Source organism: Plectropomus leopardus, chromosome 3 (assembly GCF_026936395.1).
Source record: "Plectropomus leopardus strain MGB_pleo_1.0 chromosome 3, ASM2693639v1, whole genome shotgun sequence".
In the NCBI taxonomy this organism is placed as follows: Eukaryota; Metazoa; Chordata; class Actinopteri; order Perciformes; family Serranidae; genus Plectropomus; species Plectropomus leopardus.
Genome location: NC_142178.1, coordinates 29,145,970 through 29,163,015, shown reverse-complemented (window position 1 = coordinate 29,163,015; position 17,046 = coordinate 29,145,970). Strand labels below are relative to the sequence as shown.

General features: G+C 40.1%; 1 long non-coding RNA gene across 2 annotated transcripts in view; it reads left to right on the top strand.

Annotated features, from left to right (window-relative positions):
• LOC148190017 (uncharacterized) overlaps positions 1-16,769 on the top strand; it is a 33,650-nt gene extending 16,881 nt beyond the window's left edge. Inside the window, exons 2-4 of one of the 2 annotated variants that reach the window (XR_015776290.1) lie at positions 10,980-11,075; positions 13,006-13,141; positions 14,568-16,769. This is a non-coding gene — a long non-coding RNA (uncharacterized LOC148190017). Of the gene's footprint in view, positions 1-10,979; positions 11,080-13,005; positions 13,142-14,567 lie in introns of both variants that reach the window. The other variant, XR_015776291.1, reaches the window with a different exon arrangement.
• The last annotated feature ends 277 nt before the right edge of the window (positions 16,770-17,046 follow it).

Genomic DNA, 17,046 nt, shown 5'->3' with positions numbered 1-17,046 from the left:
TATGTAAGGAAAGGAAACTCCAAAGACATATGAAAGCAATACAGAGAAAGGTCAATTTCTTAAAAATAAAGTTCAAGTGGAGTCCTAGACCCCAAATACTGATGAATTAGGTGATGAGTGCCAGCTAGAAAAATTCCAACCAGCCCGGTGACACCACAGCAAAGACATGAAGAGGAAGATGAAAACGAGAAAAAATGCAGCATGTCAGCTTGAAACTACAGTGTAAACTGCTTATAGTAATAACAGTTAGAAGGGTCAACCGCATTTATGGATCAAAAAACTGGAGAGGATTATTCATCTAAAGTGCTGTTTAAATAATTCACTTATAATCAAGTAGTCCACTTACAATGTTCATTTTGGGGCTTTTCATCATATGAAAAATAAAATATAAAAACTGCAACCTGTCTGTTTCCAGCTGGCGACATGAGGCTGGTGCTGCATGCACACTGAAATCATGACAGGAAAAAGAAAGTCATTTTCTCTCATTAAAAAAACATTCATCTTCTCCTTGAAGATTTTGCCTGCCAGTGATAGAGAAAGAAAATGAACATGCACTGAAAAAGTCACCCATATTTACCACATATAGAAACAGATGTACTGTAATTCTGTAAATTATGAAGCTGTCAGTTTTATTACTTCATATGTTTATTTAGATATTTGCACAGAAAGAGTTGGTTATAATGATTATCTGCTTCTAGTGATGTCCTGTCCTGAAATCCTAAACATCCTAAAATCCTAGAAATGTCCTAAAATACAAAAATGTCCCAAAATCCTAGAAACATTCTGAAGTCCTAGACATGTCCTGAAATCTGAGAAACACCCTAAAATTCAAAATACGCCCTGAAATCCTAGAAACATCCTTGAATCCTAGAGTGTCCTAAAATCTTTAAAAATGTCAAAAATTGCAGAAATGTCCTTAAACTCTAGAAACATCCTAATATCCTAGAAACATGTATAAGGCTGCTGCGATTGGCCCCTGGCCTCCTGTCATTTTGCAAAAGTGGCCCCCAAGCAAAGTGATTTGAGTATTCCTGCTCTATGGAAAACACAAGAGTGGCTCATCGACATCGCAGTGCAGCGCCGTGCACCTGGTTTTAACAGTTTATTTTAACAGCTGTAACAATAAATTGTCTTAATTGTGCTGTCTGCCCACGAGCAGACTGTAATTAATAGCTTAATAATAAAGCCTAGTAGGCATTGTGAAAGCTAGTTTATTGGGTTTAATTTTTGAGAATAAAATTTCCAACAGTACTTTAAAGGGACTGGCCATTGAAAAAAGAGCAGAAGTAGTGTCTCTTTTACACTAATCCCTCCACTACTGACTGGCAGGGACTCCAGAGAGGATCTTGCTGCAGGTCACGTTGCTGATGAATATTCTGCATCTAATTCCTCCTCCTGCTCTACCTTTCTTCCCTCTAAAACCATTTGTGCCCTACTCAGGTGATAGCCTAAGTGTTGTTTTGTTGTTGTTTTTCTTTAGTAGTGGTTAAAACTTGTTTAGGGACTAGCATTTGGATGCCATTGATCTGTGTGCACAGGCAGGGGAAAGCATCTTGGCCTTTCTGAGAAAGCTGTGAGATAAGCAGGATACAGGCAACATGCCACATGAAGTTAGTGTCAGTGGGGTAACACATGTGGTCCACCTTTCCTTGCATAACAACAGAGCAGTGCTTCCAATGACAGAAAAGAAAATAGCCTCCAATAATGCATTCAAGCAGACCTGTTCCATATGGGCTTCTGCTAAGCTGAGGGATTCCCAGTTGGACTGAGTTGAACATGCAAGTTGCCGAGCGTGAGTGCTTCAGACAGAATAATCTTTTTGATAGACTTGTATACCTCAAGGATATTTTCACCAATCTTCCAACTGCAAAGAGAGTGGACTGTGTTGGTCCCAAAACACCAAAGAAGTAAGGCTACTCTTATTTTAAACAGACATTCTCTCAGGTCAGTCTGAGTTTATGGTCATTCTGGCTTTGACAAATATGAAGTTCTGCTTCTTTTTTTACACTTTACATAACTGTAAATCACTACGGTCACTACGCAAAGCTCAGGATTGTAGGTGAGGGTTGGGACATAGATGGACCAGTATATTGAGAGCTCTACTTCCAGTTTAGCTCCTTCTTCACCACTATAGCCCGGCACAACGCTCGCATCAAACCACCTATCCATCTCACGCTTCATCTCACGTTTTATCCTCACTTGTTAACAAGATCCTGAGATATTCCAACTCCTTCATCTGGAGCAGCAACTCTCTTCCAAGACAGAGGGGACAATCCATTGTTTTCCAGCAGAGAACCGTGGCCTCAAACTCGGAGGTGTGACTCTCATCCCAAAATGCTTCACACTTAGCTGCAAACCGCCCCATTGCATGCTGGAAGTCATGGTGCCATGAAGCCAAGAGAACCACACTATCAGCACCCACCCTAGGTCCCAACTGGATAGGCTAATCATTTTGTACGTGTCAACCTACCGCAGTATAAAAAGCAATAAACTGAGTGAAAGACCGCAGACTTTCCTCAAGTTTCAGTTGCCTAATCATAATTCCTTACATCAACTCTATTTTACATAATGAACAACTGCATTACAGAAAATGAGATCTCTGTGCTACTCAGCCCCCGTCCTCCACCTAAATAGCTCACATTGTCTTTTTGTGGAGCTCAAAATAGTAAGTGTGCGATAAGGTTAAAGGAAAACTCTTCATTATTCACAAGACTTAGCTCAGCACTCATTGTGCACATAATGACACTAATTGCCACATGATTTGATTAACACATGGAACTTAGATTGTCATGATTAACAGTCAAGTCCTGATTGAGAATTATAGATAGGAGGACGTGTTCTCTCAGTGTGCTCTCTTTCACATGTTTTAATCGGGAGGTTTTTATCATCAAATTGAATCCTGCGGTTTGTCCTTAACCTGTAAGGTGCTCGTCTTTTAAATTACTGTAGCTTCACGGGCTTGTATTTTACTCACTAATGATGCAAAGTGACTGAAACTTGATTTTCTTTTAATTAACCACCCACCACTTGTTCAGAAAGAAACATACACAATTGGATTTTGTTCTGCAAGTCTCACAAGGCAAACAGCAACTTCTGACAAAGGTGAATCTGAGTACAGAACTCTATGAATTACCTTCAAACTATATTGTTTAAACCTTTGAAACCTGGGCAAACTGGCTTGATTTCTTTCAGAAAAAATGGGTAGAAGGAAACGAGCAACAAAAGAAGAAATTATCCAAGAAATTACCTGAAGTGTATATGTATATATATATATATATATATACATGCTCTGGGTTCATAGTCTTTACTTGTGAGAGACGTTTATAGCAGCACAAGAAAAGTGATGTCACTCCAGTTTTCAAAAGGTTAAAATCTGTTACTCTTAAGATTATTTTATTAACAGTTAATGTGTCATAGCTTGATATATTTAGATTATTATTCCTTTGAATATAACTTACTACTGAAAGTCAGCAGGGTGCCATAGTGTCCACTTTGTTTTTTAAGACTCTTTCTTTAACTAATACCCTAATAACCAAAATGAAGGTCCATCATTCTCCACAAGTGAGAAAACAAATGCATAAAAAATTAATACGGAACGGCTAATTGCTGTGCCACATCAGAGGATCTCATAGTGTTTGCCAATAATTAATTAGTGAAATTTTAAGCGCTCCCGCGTGGATTAAATTTTGTGGAATAATCAAATTGCCTCAGGGGCATTTTTGCATGTCTAATTCACTGTTTTTCTCCAAATCAACTATCATTTCCACATCTAATATTTAGAAGCTGCTGTACAGTGTTAACCAGAGAAAATAAATGCAGTATACAAATGCAATCACACAGTGGGTCCTGGCATCAGATGCAAACTGAGCATTAAGTTAAATACTTCTGCGGAGAGATTTGCCAGCAGTGTAAAATTAACTTCATCCTGGCTGTCACAGTGCTCTAGCTGAGTCTGTCGTGGTGACTGTTACTACTCTATGTCAAAGCGAAGAAGCATTATCATACTTGTGATGTTCCTCTCGTAAGCAGGGTATTTTAATTCCCATCATACCCCTGTGTCAGCTCCCACGCTGCTACCCCCTTCTGCCCATCCTCCTGAGCCTATTTGGGGGAAGATAGCTCATTACAAAGTGTGATTCTTCCTCTTCAGAGGGACTGCCGTTGCCTGTCAGCACAAAGGAATTGCCTGCCTGCTTCCAATCTGGAGATCAAGAGAGTGACGAGAAGAGATTGTCCTCACCCGTCCCACAAATGACAAACCTGGACAAACCTACAGTTAAGAATAGGAACCTACCCAGGCAAAAAAATGTTTGCAACTATTCTGCTATTTGGGGGGAGAAATCACAAAATAACATAATTTACTTACTTTTTTTTTTAACTTTCAACTGGTTCAGTTTCAGGATGTAAATCACAGCCAGCCTTAGAGCATTGCTGTCACCGTAGTTAAAGCAGAGTGAACTGATGTTTTGTTCATTTGAAGGCAGCAGTTAAAGCTGTAAACATTTACACATCATCTCCTCATAACGTTGTTATGGTGAAAGTGTTAGATAGTTGCAGTAGCATTGCTCAACATTAGCATTCATTTGGTTTCATCTGCCCACTTGATGAATCTGACTTCACACTCCTGTCAGCTCTGTTTGATCTTCACCAACTACTGACTAAAATAGCTGCCTTTTTAGCTGCTAAATGCTTCAACAAGGTGTTGGCACTGTCCCATTTTTCAGGATTTTTCAAGGTATATTGTGCAGGATTGTCAGTTATTGTTTGTAAACATGCGAGCCAGAGAAAATGAAAGTTAAACCATTCCAAGATTTCCTCTCGTTTGGCATTTCGACTCACTATATTTGCGTTTTTCAGCACTGTGTCTCTTGGATGCCTGCTGCTTACAGTCTAGTAGCTGATTACTACCTTTTTAAAAAACTCCGACTTCATCTGAGCACTGTGGGGGTATACGTCCGTACATGTCCTGAACACAGAAAATAAGAAAATACAGACAGAGAGAGTCTTCACTGAAAAATACACCATTACAGTGGGTCATATGTGTTAATTTAGAGGGATAACTTTGGTATGAGTCTATACAGTTTTTTAGAAAAGGATCTGCATGGTACACCTTTGAGATGTTTTTGGCTTGGTTTTTTTTTCAAGAATTTGCTTTGCACCTTGCAACAATTCCGCCTAGTACAGCTCTCATTTTTTTTAAGTAGAAACTTGTGCCATGAACTTGCCTCCAACAAATACCATCATCAAATACATTTGAATCTGCATATTTTCAGTTCCACCATATATAATCCAGTTTATCTTTCAGAGGACCAGTAAACTGGTGTAGACCAGGTTTGTGCAGAGACCTTTAGAGGGGCAGGTGCTCAAAGTTAAAAAGGGCCACATGAAACAATTTACAGCATAACCTGTTGAATTACAGCGACGCATATTCAAACAATGTAACATGGATCCTTACAGCTAACAACAGTATACTTCTGTCATTGTCCCCCGCACAATGAATTCAGAGGGGGTTTATGATAGTTAAATTCTGAATTTTAAAATGTCATTTAAGCTGACTTTCCCTCTAATTTTTAAAAAAAAAACTGTTCCAGGTGTTCACAAACAATGGCTCACTTGACTACAGTAAGAAGCAGATGACTGATGACTGATGATTGATTTGAAGATGATGCTGCTAATACTGTAAATATGTCCTGATAATCAATTGCACAAATGAAACTCATCATCTAACCGTAACCGTCGAGTGTCTTTCTGCTAGTTCCTGTTTTGCAATTGAGGTGTAAAGTCATCATATGACATAAAATGAAGGATTACAGTCATATAATTTTATTTATAGCAAAATTCTTATTCATTGTTCAGTGTTCTACTTGATAAGGGCCTCAAGGAGACCTTCATGAAAAAAAGTCTTGACAATAGGACACTTTGGACATTAAGGTGCAAAGTGCAGGTTCTCATCCTCCCCCTTTACACATGCTGGTCCAGACTGTCTAGTACCCAACTTGCAGACAAAACAGGAAAACAATGACTTTCACCATGTACAAGACGCGTAGTTGTTACTGTAGACTTAGTAGTTTATACTTTTATGCATTTTTACTGTTCATCAAGTCCTTCAAACGTGCAGCTCCTTAACTGAATTTAATGCAGCCTTATATGCTGGTCTTAATAACTGCCAGTCACTTTTTCCATTCACCAGAAAACATTGCAGTAACAACTCCAACACAGTTTAAGCCTGAATTAAATGCTGCTACATTATCATTAATTCTACAGTAATGGGAGGTTAAAAATTATGTACATTAATAAGCTGAATTTCAATTGTAAAATATTTTTCTAATTTCCAAACAGTGCTTAAAAACGTTATTCCCCATGAATGCATTAGTAATGCAACTCTAAGTATTTGAGATCATGTTACATGTCACACTTGTGTTGTTTAACTCCTCACTTTATTTGCCCCTTGGGTGCATTTACTGTTTGTGAAACCAGAATGAATCAATGCCAGACAGCTTGGAAAGAAATCCATCATCTGAATCAGGCCAAGGATCTACAAAGACATCGCACAATGTTTGAGAAAAAGCAGGCCATGTGCATCAATGATGAGGATTTGTTTTTGCATTTTGTATTTTTTGTACATTTAAACTTTTGGAAGTGATAGAAGTGAAGTACGCTCAACTTTTCTTCCTCTATAAGACCTATGTGTGCTCCTTTCAGGTAGTCTTAATCAGGGAAAAATGGGAATAAACATTTGATTTAATGTTTGGCCACAGCTGACAGGCCCTGATGTGTAATACACATCAGAGTGAAAACTTAACCCTTAAACCAGGGCCAACATCACTTCACATGTGCAGCTCTCAGATGCTTTTCACAAGTATAAAAACCTCTGAACCCTGAGCAAATCGATGTGATTTCTTTGAAAATCACAGGGAAAAAAAGGCAATGAGCAACTTGATAATAAATAAAGAAATTAGCAAATCTAGAAAACTGTTTTTACAAATGCAAAGGAAAAAATAAGATATTAGAATAATTACATATTTAAAATCATGTTACAAAAATATTGTAGTTTTTAAAGCACTACTTTCAGTACTTTCTGTGGGGTTTTCATAACTTTGTTTTTTGTTTTTTTTACTACTATTTTTTGGTTAATTTTTGGGTCATTTCCTCTTTAGTTGCTCATTGCCCTCTATGTGTGTTTTTGAAAGAAATTGGGCCAGTTAGCTCAGGTTTTAAAGGGCTAATGCAAATGTGTGCTCATGTATTTCTTCAAATATTTGTTATGGTTTTTGTGAGTGGGAGTAGACGATGACAACATAAGGCTACTGGTGATTTGGAAGCTTCAAGGTCAGAAACTGGAGCATTATTTGCTATGTGTGTGTTGAAATGACTCAGAGTTTGACACACACACACACACACACACACACACACCAAAAAAGGCTCTCCTGAGTGGAGGTTGTAACTGTCAACCCTGTGCTTCCTATGTTGATTTACACCGTGAGCTGTACCGGCTGAGCCTCCAAACATTCTGCTCAGTGGAAGTACAATTATAAAAGAAAGAGGTCTTAAGTGTTAAGAATATCTTAAAACTAATCAGATGCTGCTTCAGGTGTAATGAATAATCCAATCATCTGTGTGTGGGTTTAGATAATTAGCATTTTTTGGATGGGTGCATTGGACAGAATTTGAACCTCCGATCATCAGTCCCACAAGGATGCAGACAACTGGCACATGCTGTACCCACTTCAGGGCAGTCTGATTATTTGAAGAGAGAGAGAGGTCCAAACCATCAGAAACAAGAGCAGATGAAATATTTCTTTGAGACGGTGATAATTTAAGAATACTACAGAAAAAAATTGGAGTAAGAGGCAGTAAGGCTGCAGTAGTTGTCGTAGTAGTAGAAGTATTGAAGCAACAGTAGTATTTATAGGACTAGAAGTAGTAGACAGAAGTCGAGCAGATGACCATCTGCTCCCATAGACTGCCATTATACATTTTAACTTCTTTTTTTTAAATCACTGAATAATGACAATTTTATCAATGAATCAATCAATCAGTAATTTATATGTCACATTATACAAGGATCCTGTCAGTTCCTTTAACTTGTACACTGTAATTTAATCCTTTTTAGTCTCCTCTTACATCTTTGGTGGCTACTTTTTAGTCGTCCGTTTGTCTGGAGGGTTCTGGTAATCCATAGTTTCTGGTTGTGGGATGATTTAACTGTCCACACATCCCAGCCTGTTCTCATTCGGAAGTCATCAAATACCACCGAAGGATCCCGACGTCAAAAGCCACCTTTCACTGCTCTATGATACGGCGTCAGGAAGCGTGAGCTAAGACTGCGTCTAGACAGAACTGTTCATGATGTTCTGATACGCTAACAGACAGCCAGGCGGCACCTCCCTTAGCAGCATGATACACTGCTGGTCGGTGTCAGGTTGAAACACTGCCAGTCATGAGGAAATATAAGGAGCATGAAGGTCCTTGGAGCGGGCAGGAGGGGCTGTAAATGGGTTCAATAAACCACAAAACTTTGACGCAGGTGTCCCCTTTCTGTCTGAATGTGATGGGTTTTTTCGACACATAACCATATGCCTTTTTGCCTAAACCTAACCATTCTTGCTTTTGTTGCCAGACCTTCACCATGTGCCAACCCAGCGTTGGTTGCCATGTGCTTTTGTTGCAGCACATGAACCCAAATGTTCACAACGCAGACGCAGGAACAGGCGCAGACGCAGACAAAGAAGCAGAAAGATACCTAGAGCATAAAATGTAGATGCTGAAATCCACTGAAAAAAGCGGCAACATGTGACAACTTGGGATGAGAACGTGTTGCACATCCCAACCTCAAAAAGTCTGCCACATTGTCGTTTTCCCCCAACACAGGCAGCAGTGTATAGCAGTGACCAACAGCAGGAACAGGACAGCACCTCATATTCCCACTGTCACACCAGTCCGTAATCACCATAAACCACACATCTCTCCTTACCCAGACTCCTCTGCTCTGTCAAATTGGCACATAGAAAAAGAATCAGCTGCTTGAATGGCGCTGTCCAGTTTAGGTCAATCAAATATATATATTACAGTTCCTGACATCCCGCTGGAAACTGATGTGGCACAAAGGTCGTTGAGTTCACAACCCCTGTACAATGGCTATCAGGATTCTTTAACAGGTGCCCATCCTCACCATCTTTTCCTCCATGTTTACTAATGTTTACATATCTATGCCGCAACCTGGTTGGGCTAGAAGAAGTCATCAGGAAGAGAGTTTACAGACTAGTGAGTTCATTTCCTCGTCCTGATCAGTAAATTGAAGCCACACATCACCATAGTCTCACATAGACTCAAAAAAAAGTACCACCATGGAAAAAAGAAAACTAATAGCATACATGTCTTAAAAAAGATGTACAATTCAAGCACTTAAAAGCTCACATCCGTTCTTTTCTCCAAGTACAGACACAGGTAATGATGTCTCAGTACACTTCTACTGGAAACATTGACAATTATAAAACAGCAGCCTGCAATTTAAGAGGAGCAGCAAAGGAGGCGAAATGAACTAAATTGAGGAAAATGACAGGACTGCATTTCACTTGAGTTTTGGGGTTTCACGTGACAAACAAATTGGTTGATTGATTGAAGATAATTTCTTGGGGAGGTAAGCTCACTGCCTGTTACTGCTCCTTATTACAACTTGTACCTTAAGGCTATTTTAGTGAGCCAAATAAACGAACGAACAGGGCTGAAGAGCTCCCATTTAGTATGTAACCACACACACCCGTACACACACACCTACCTCCTCCTGTGACCCTGGAATATTTTTTCTCCACAAGGATCATCCCATTCACTTTTGAGGGACAGTCACACTCTGAGGGAAAACGCTTTCCTCATTGTCAGCAGCCACTTTCTGCTCAGCTAATGGCTGTTATATTTCTTCAACAATCCCTTTTACGTTTGTGTTGTACCCTGCAAATATGAATGTGCGTGCCCTTGGGAGTTGTTCTATTTCGTATCTCTCACTCTCTCCCTCCGTGCTCGGTCTTGTGTTCTCTCTCTCGTCTCCACAACAAAACACCGGTACGGCAAAACCTCAACCGTGCCACAAATAGGACTTAATTTGTTTGAGTTTCCTGTGGTTATTCGACCCACCTGGATGCTGCTGGGCGTCTCCAGGTGGGTCGTTTTTCAATTTTCCACACAGTGCCATTGCGGGCAACCATTGTCCTGGTTCTGTTTCCATGCTAATTGGTTGATTTCACAAATTCATCATTGTTCTTGCTCCACATACAACTGTCGGTACTTGTGGATCTGTGCCTGCTGTTTCCAGTATCAAAGCTTTCTTAAGCCAGGAAGTGTGCTCAAAGTGAGCTCAAAGCATGGCACAGATGTCTAAACCCCCGCAGAGAGTGCAAACGCTCGCTCCATGCTCGGCTCCATCTGGACATGGAACGGCATGAGCGTGCGGTGGAAAACAAGTCGAGCCGGAGTGGAGAGTCAGTGGAGTGTCTTGTCGGCCGGGTTCAAATGGGAGTAATGAGAGAGCAACTTTGAAGTGCAGAGAGCACAGAGCATCGAGGAGAAGACCTCCGCATTCGGAGCCCGGCTCTAAGTGGGACGTACAGTTTGCCTTTGTTATCAGATGCTGTTTGTTTTAGTCTTTGTCTCGCCCTTCCTCAGAAAACAAACGCTGGCATCCACTGCGTCCTCTCTCCTAATGTGCTGTTTAGACTTCAACATGGCTCAGTAACTTTATGTTAATTACAATGTTACAAACAGGTTTATTTTGTCTCCACGGGCTGTTGTGGGTATGGATTCCTTTCCAGAACTTCATTTTTATTTACTCATTAGTGTTTGTTGAATTCCTGCTGGAGGTGGATCTGATCCAGCCCAAAGACTGTAAACAGCATCATTTCTTCCTTTGCTTTGTCTTTCAAACTGACACTGGCTCTCCGATATGTTTTTTCCATTCATTTTGAAATACTTTATTTATTCCTCAGAGATGGAATTTCCTCCGGTGAGAGCACAGGGTCAGCAGGCTGTGTCGCCACCAGAGTAGAGAAGAATGAAATTATCTTGCAAAATAACTCTCAAAAGTAAGTAAGTATATATTTTCTGCTAACTTAACAATGAAAAAAGGATTCACGTGAATCACTGATTGACAGACCTCTTTAACCCTTTGAAACCTGAGCAAACTGGCTTGATTTCTTTCAAAGACATGGAAAGGCAATGAGCAACTGAACAAGAAATTACCAAAAAATTATTAAGAAATTACTAAAAAGTCACAAGAAAATGACCTAAAAAAATAAGCACAAAAAAAGTAAAATAATGATTAAAATAAAATATAAATATGAATAAATAATGATATATATTTTACTCTAATTATATTTTAAATATATAATTATGATGAATATAAATATTTTTCCATGTTATTTAATAATTGTCTAATGATTCTCCAACTCTTTTAATGCTAATTTTCAGATCATCTCTTTGTCACATTTTACTTTATACTGTGTATATATGTATATTGACTGTTTTTTGTGTGTTGTTTTTTTCAATTTGTGGGACATTTCATGCCAAGTTACTGAGTGCCTTTTCCCCCATATTTCTGAAAGCTAAATTTGCTCATAATTTAAATGCTTGTGAAAGGCCTGAAGAAAGCACAAGAAAACAGATGCTGATCCAGGGTTTAAAGGGTTAATAGCTGACACATGCTGATAGGCTGCATTCAGCATAAAGGCCATTATACACTGTGATAGAGGAGCAAGCTTGTAGGTTTATTGCATGTCATTCTGTGTGAGATGGGTATATAAGATTATTGGATGCAATCTGTTACAGACAATACAATATTAGTTTTGAGGCATGTCAGATTGTGTGATCAATTGCACGTCATCCATCTCATGTTTTGAGAGTGCAGCAAAAATACCCACAAACTTATTTTTTCTTCTTCTTTCAAAAACTTTTCAAAAATGTCAATTACGAGGCAGCCTCGGCTGGTGTTTCTGCGTCATGAAGTTTTATGTGTGCTCTCCTTTCCTTAGTCCAGCTTTGAGGTTGGTTGCTATGCCAGTTGCTATGAGCTGATTTTGTAGAGAAAAACAATGAAGTACACTGTCAGTGAGAATTTTGCTGATTTAAATATATCAAGGTTTTGCAACTTTGTTAATTTTTTGTTGATTTCATTTTTTTTATTACAATGACAAAAATGTAATATTCTCATAAAATGACAAGCATTTACTAATACTATATTTAACAGTGATTCAGTTACTTCGTCCATCAGTTCCCTGCAACTAAAAAACTCTAAATCTGAGGTGATTTTATTTGGCCCTCTCCATTCCATCCACCTGCACTATAACCTTGGTCAAACAGTCAATTCACAGCCAGTATCTTGAAACCTGGCAGTGTTAATCGACTCAGACCTGAGTTTCAATGCCCTGATTCAGAAAGAAGCTTCTCTCTTAACAAAAACTTAGTGTTTTCATCCACTGCTGACCTGAGGAAAGTTATTACAGTTTTCTGTTTTTTCTTCTGTAATTCCACTTATTATTTGCCATCCAGAGATCTCTCTTGGCTATTTGGTCCAAAATGCAGCTGCAGTTAATTAAAAGTTTAGTACTGTACCCGCTGCTGGTTAATGCTGCAGCTGATAACTTTAATCACTGTTTTCATCTTTGGAGTAAATCAAGTTATTTTCTGTTCTTATAAACTATTAATTGTCTCTTGGCTACTGTAATTCTGGCAATTCTTTCTCTTCATGTGTGACCTGTAAAGTACTTTTTAGGATTTTTTTAATGTTACGTTTGTTGTACTTTTTAACAAGGTCTTACATCACATCATGGCAGCTGGATAATGATAAATAACTATAAACAGTAATTAGAGTAAGCATCTACAGTCATGCTAGCAGCTTTACTGTGCTGTACTTAAACTATAAAATATTGGCTTTAGCTATCATGATGTTGCCATTTGGTTTGTGGTGCTCCATTTTTAAGCCTAAAGTTTGCTATTTCGGCCCTCGCCATCTCTTAGGAGCCAGAAGTGACCACATAGAGTGCCTGTGTGATGATGTTGTTCCGTAGGCCAATGCAGAAGTTAGCTTTGCCCATCAAAAAGCCTACGGGATTTTTCCACTGGGTTTGGAGAATTGCAGAAAATAAGCTCTGTGGTAAGCAAACATTTTCGATACTTATATATTTCATTTAGCAAGACAATCTTAACAAATGAACACTGCTTTTAGGATTTTTGAAGCCTTAATGCAATCAACAGAAGTAAAACACTACGCAATAAATAAAAGTACACTACAGTCGCATGACTTAACATCATCACCACGACAAGACTGTAAAGCCGTGTTCAGCACAGCTCGGTATAATGATGTTCTGTAGTGTCATTCAGACACTTGTTAGCAACTGTGGTTTTTAAGACACAAGGTTCAAAGTTCATGCGTGGGGTATATACTGACGTATATTTTGTTCCACAACAAATCCTCAGTCTGTGTTCAAGGAGAAGGAACCAGGAGTGCAGAAATGCTAACTCATTTCCAGTTTTAGGGCTCATTCTTAGAGCATTCAGTTTGGTTGAGGGGTGGAGCTGTCAAAGGTACCTGACTCATAGACTGTAGCAATGCTTTGCAGACAGCCTGTTGTCACCTAAAGGACCCTGCCCTTAATATGTGAAGACTTATTAAAATGTAAACGGGTGAGTTCCCATACAGTTGTCATGAATGATGAAATTAGCTAAGAGTTCAAAAGTATTTTTGTGCCAGGCTGTAAACATGCTTATTTCTGCTGAAATGTTTGAAATTTTAACAGAGTTTCTGTGAGGATTGACTTGTCTCTGGAGCCAGGCTGAAGTTGCCGCTTGAGGAGCTACAGTTTTTGGCACTTCCACATTGGCTTCATTATTCAGCCCAGGAGGTTGCTTTTTGACCGTGACAAAGCGGTGCCTTTAGCTTAATGCTAATGTCAGCATTTTGGTGTTAAACAGGTACAATACTTACCATTTTCACCATGTTGGTAGGTGTTTCCTGTTTGTTAGCATGCTAAAATTTGCAAATTAGCACAAAAAACACTGTTGGGAGAAGTTTGCCTGGACTGCTTTCTGCCAGAGAGGTATTTCTTGGTTAGGGTTAGGGGAAAAAAATCTTGTTTTGGGTCAAAATGAATGGAGTAGACTCGAGGTTCGTCTTTCAGAACTTCTTTTTCATATTTCATAGAATTTCTGTTCAGGTCATGCACTGTTGTGACTTTCTTAGAGATTCACAGGTCCAGTATCTTGGGCTTTATGCAGAAAATCCTCACCCTCACTGTTCACAAAGGCCCCTCATGCTTCTGAGTCTGTAGCATTAACAGCATTTCTGTGGTACCCTTTAGCCCCCAGCCCATATTAATTTGACAGTTCTCCTGGCCTTTTCTGCAGACGGCAGTATTTTGATGGACAGAAAGCCCTGTGATAATTTTTTTTTTTTTTTTTGGTTGCATTAAAAAAAAAAGAAAATCAAAGATGAATCTCCTCGTGACCGTTTTTGCTTTCTCTGTTCAGCTCTCCCCTCTGTATCCTAATTTCTTCCCATGCCTTTCCCTTTCTTCAACCAGTGTCTGACCTGTCTGGCATGATGGTCATTAAAGCTGGGCCAGCGGTGCCGGTGGGCCTGCTGCTTCCCTGTTTGCGTCCCCATTGCACTGCGGCGAGCTCGCTGGCCTGGAGCCGCTAACAAGCTGTGCATTCAGACAGTTGATGCTACAAATGGAGCTGTGCAGTGGACCAACTCCGGAGATGAACAACTGAAGCGCTGCTGAATCCCTTCGGCAAGGGAGGGAGCAAGACCTCCCACCCTCCGCTGAAGCTCTGACCGGGGCTGACTTGCATTAACTTTCAGCGCAGAAACCCATTCAGAATGTGGTTGCGTGTGTTATTGTGTCGTGTTTTCTGATTTCACATATTCTGCACTCTAATACTCTGTAATAAATAATGTATTGCAAAGGTAATAGAAATTGCTTGCCAACAGTTCAGGTTATGGTGAACTAAACGGAATCCATACTACCATGAGAGTGAAGCAAGATTATTTACTCTGCTACAGCTACAGGAAATATTATCAAGAAAGGAATACATACAAAGGGCGCCAAATGGACTAGCCTTGTTCCCAAGATTGCTTTATTAATTTTATACCAGCCCGCTCTCATTACCAATTTGTAAAATATCACCGCTGTGATGGTGCTTTAATATAATATAAGGAGCGAGTAATATAATATAATATAAGGAGTGCAAGGGCAGGAGGAAGGGGCTGTGTATGGGTTCAAAAAACACTGGATTTTCATATGGGAGTTTGGTGTTTGCTTTCTATCTGAATTAGTCACTGGTTTGTCAGTGCTTTTGGTGTAAGAGTGCAATGCCATAAGGCGAGTTTCACATGCGCATGAAACACATGAGCAAATGGTGGGACGTCATCTGCCACATCTGCCCCAATACATACAAGGGCAACACTTAAAAAACGCGGCTGGAAGGAACCTGTTGCGTAGACATGAAACGCGGCAGGATGGCATCAGGTTGAAATGCTGTCAGTAATGATGTCATGTAAGGAATGCAAGGAAACCCATAGGATGGGAAGAAAGGTGGATAGATTGAACAAACCCGAACTTTGATGCTGGAGTCCGGTGTTTGCTTCCTGTCTGAATGTGATGCTTTTTTCTACATCTTACCATGTGCCTCCTCGCCCAAACCTTTCTATCGATGTCTTTGCCTAATCCTAACCATCTGTGCCCAGAATATGTGTGTGTTGACATCCCGGCGTTAGTTGCCATGTAGTGTTGTTGCCTAAACATAACCACGTGCAGTGTGATACCACCATCTGCATTTGTTGATATACCTGTAGCGGCATTATGTAGCATTAAAAGAAGACGCATAAGGATACCTAAAACCTGTTATTTAGACGTGGAAGTTGACTGACAAAAGTTGCAATATGGGACGACTTGGGATGAGAACGTGTTGACTGCTATCCTTTTCTTCCCAGATTCACCATGACCGCAACAGCTGACCTGAATCTGCCACGTTCCACTGCGTTTAATAATGAGGAGTTTGTCCATGTTACAAAACGACGGAGAATCATTACAATTACACACCTGGCATTAATGTGGCTGGTAATAATAGCACAAGAAAGGAAGGATGGAGGATGGGACAGAAGACGAGGGAGGCAATGAAGGGGAAAAACTAGGATAAAAGGGAGAAGGGAGGAGAAGGGGGGGGGGGCAGGAGGAGAAGGAGGAGGGAAAAAAACTGAGGAAAGATGAAGCGAAGAAAGGAGAAAGGAAAACGTGTGTCTGCGGAGCTGACACCAGCAGTGACGGTGGCAGCTGCACCCTGAAGAAGCAGAGACTTTCTCTTTTTCTGCCTCTTTATTTCACTCTCCTGCCATCTTTCTTTCACCTCAGATTATCCTTGACTTGGTTTTCCTGCCTCATATTGTCTGACTGCATGTCCAAAAACAGCACACACACAAACATCATGAGCCCCACACATAACCTTCCAGCTGAGGGAGTGCAGAGCCTTGCCAGCACACGAGGGAACAAACAGCATGCTGCATTTATAGAATGGGCTCCCTGATGGCCCGGTCGTATCAGCCTCTATAATCAATGGAGGCATCAGGGAGAGCGCAGCTACAGCTCTCAGGAGGAAATGAACAGACTTCAGGCACCTGCCAAGTCGACAATAAAGAAATACAAATGACCTGTTAATTGCAAAGGCCTCGATGCCAGAGAAAAGATCAAGTTAAAGAATTCAATAAACCCTTTGAAAAAGAACTCGCCCTTTTTTTCTTTTCTTTACTAAACCATGCTCCACAGCGAAGTGGCTACCTATAGTATCTAACACTGCAGTGAGATATGCATCCCGGCTCACATGAGACCTGTGTAGACTGAGTCAGGTATTTCAGGAACTACTCCGTAGTTTTGTCGATTTAGCATTTCAATGCAAGAAAAAAGCAAACGCGAAACTTTTTTTGCTGTGAATATTGCAGTAGCGTTGAGAGACATGAGCACAGTGAGCGTTTTGATGGACATCACCCTGGATGTGGTGCAG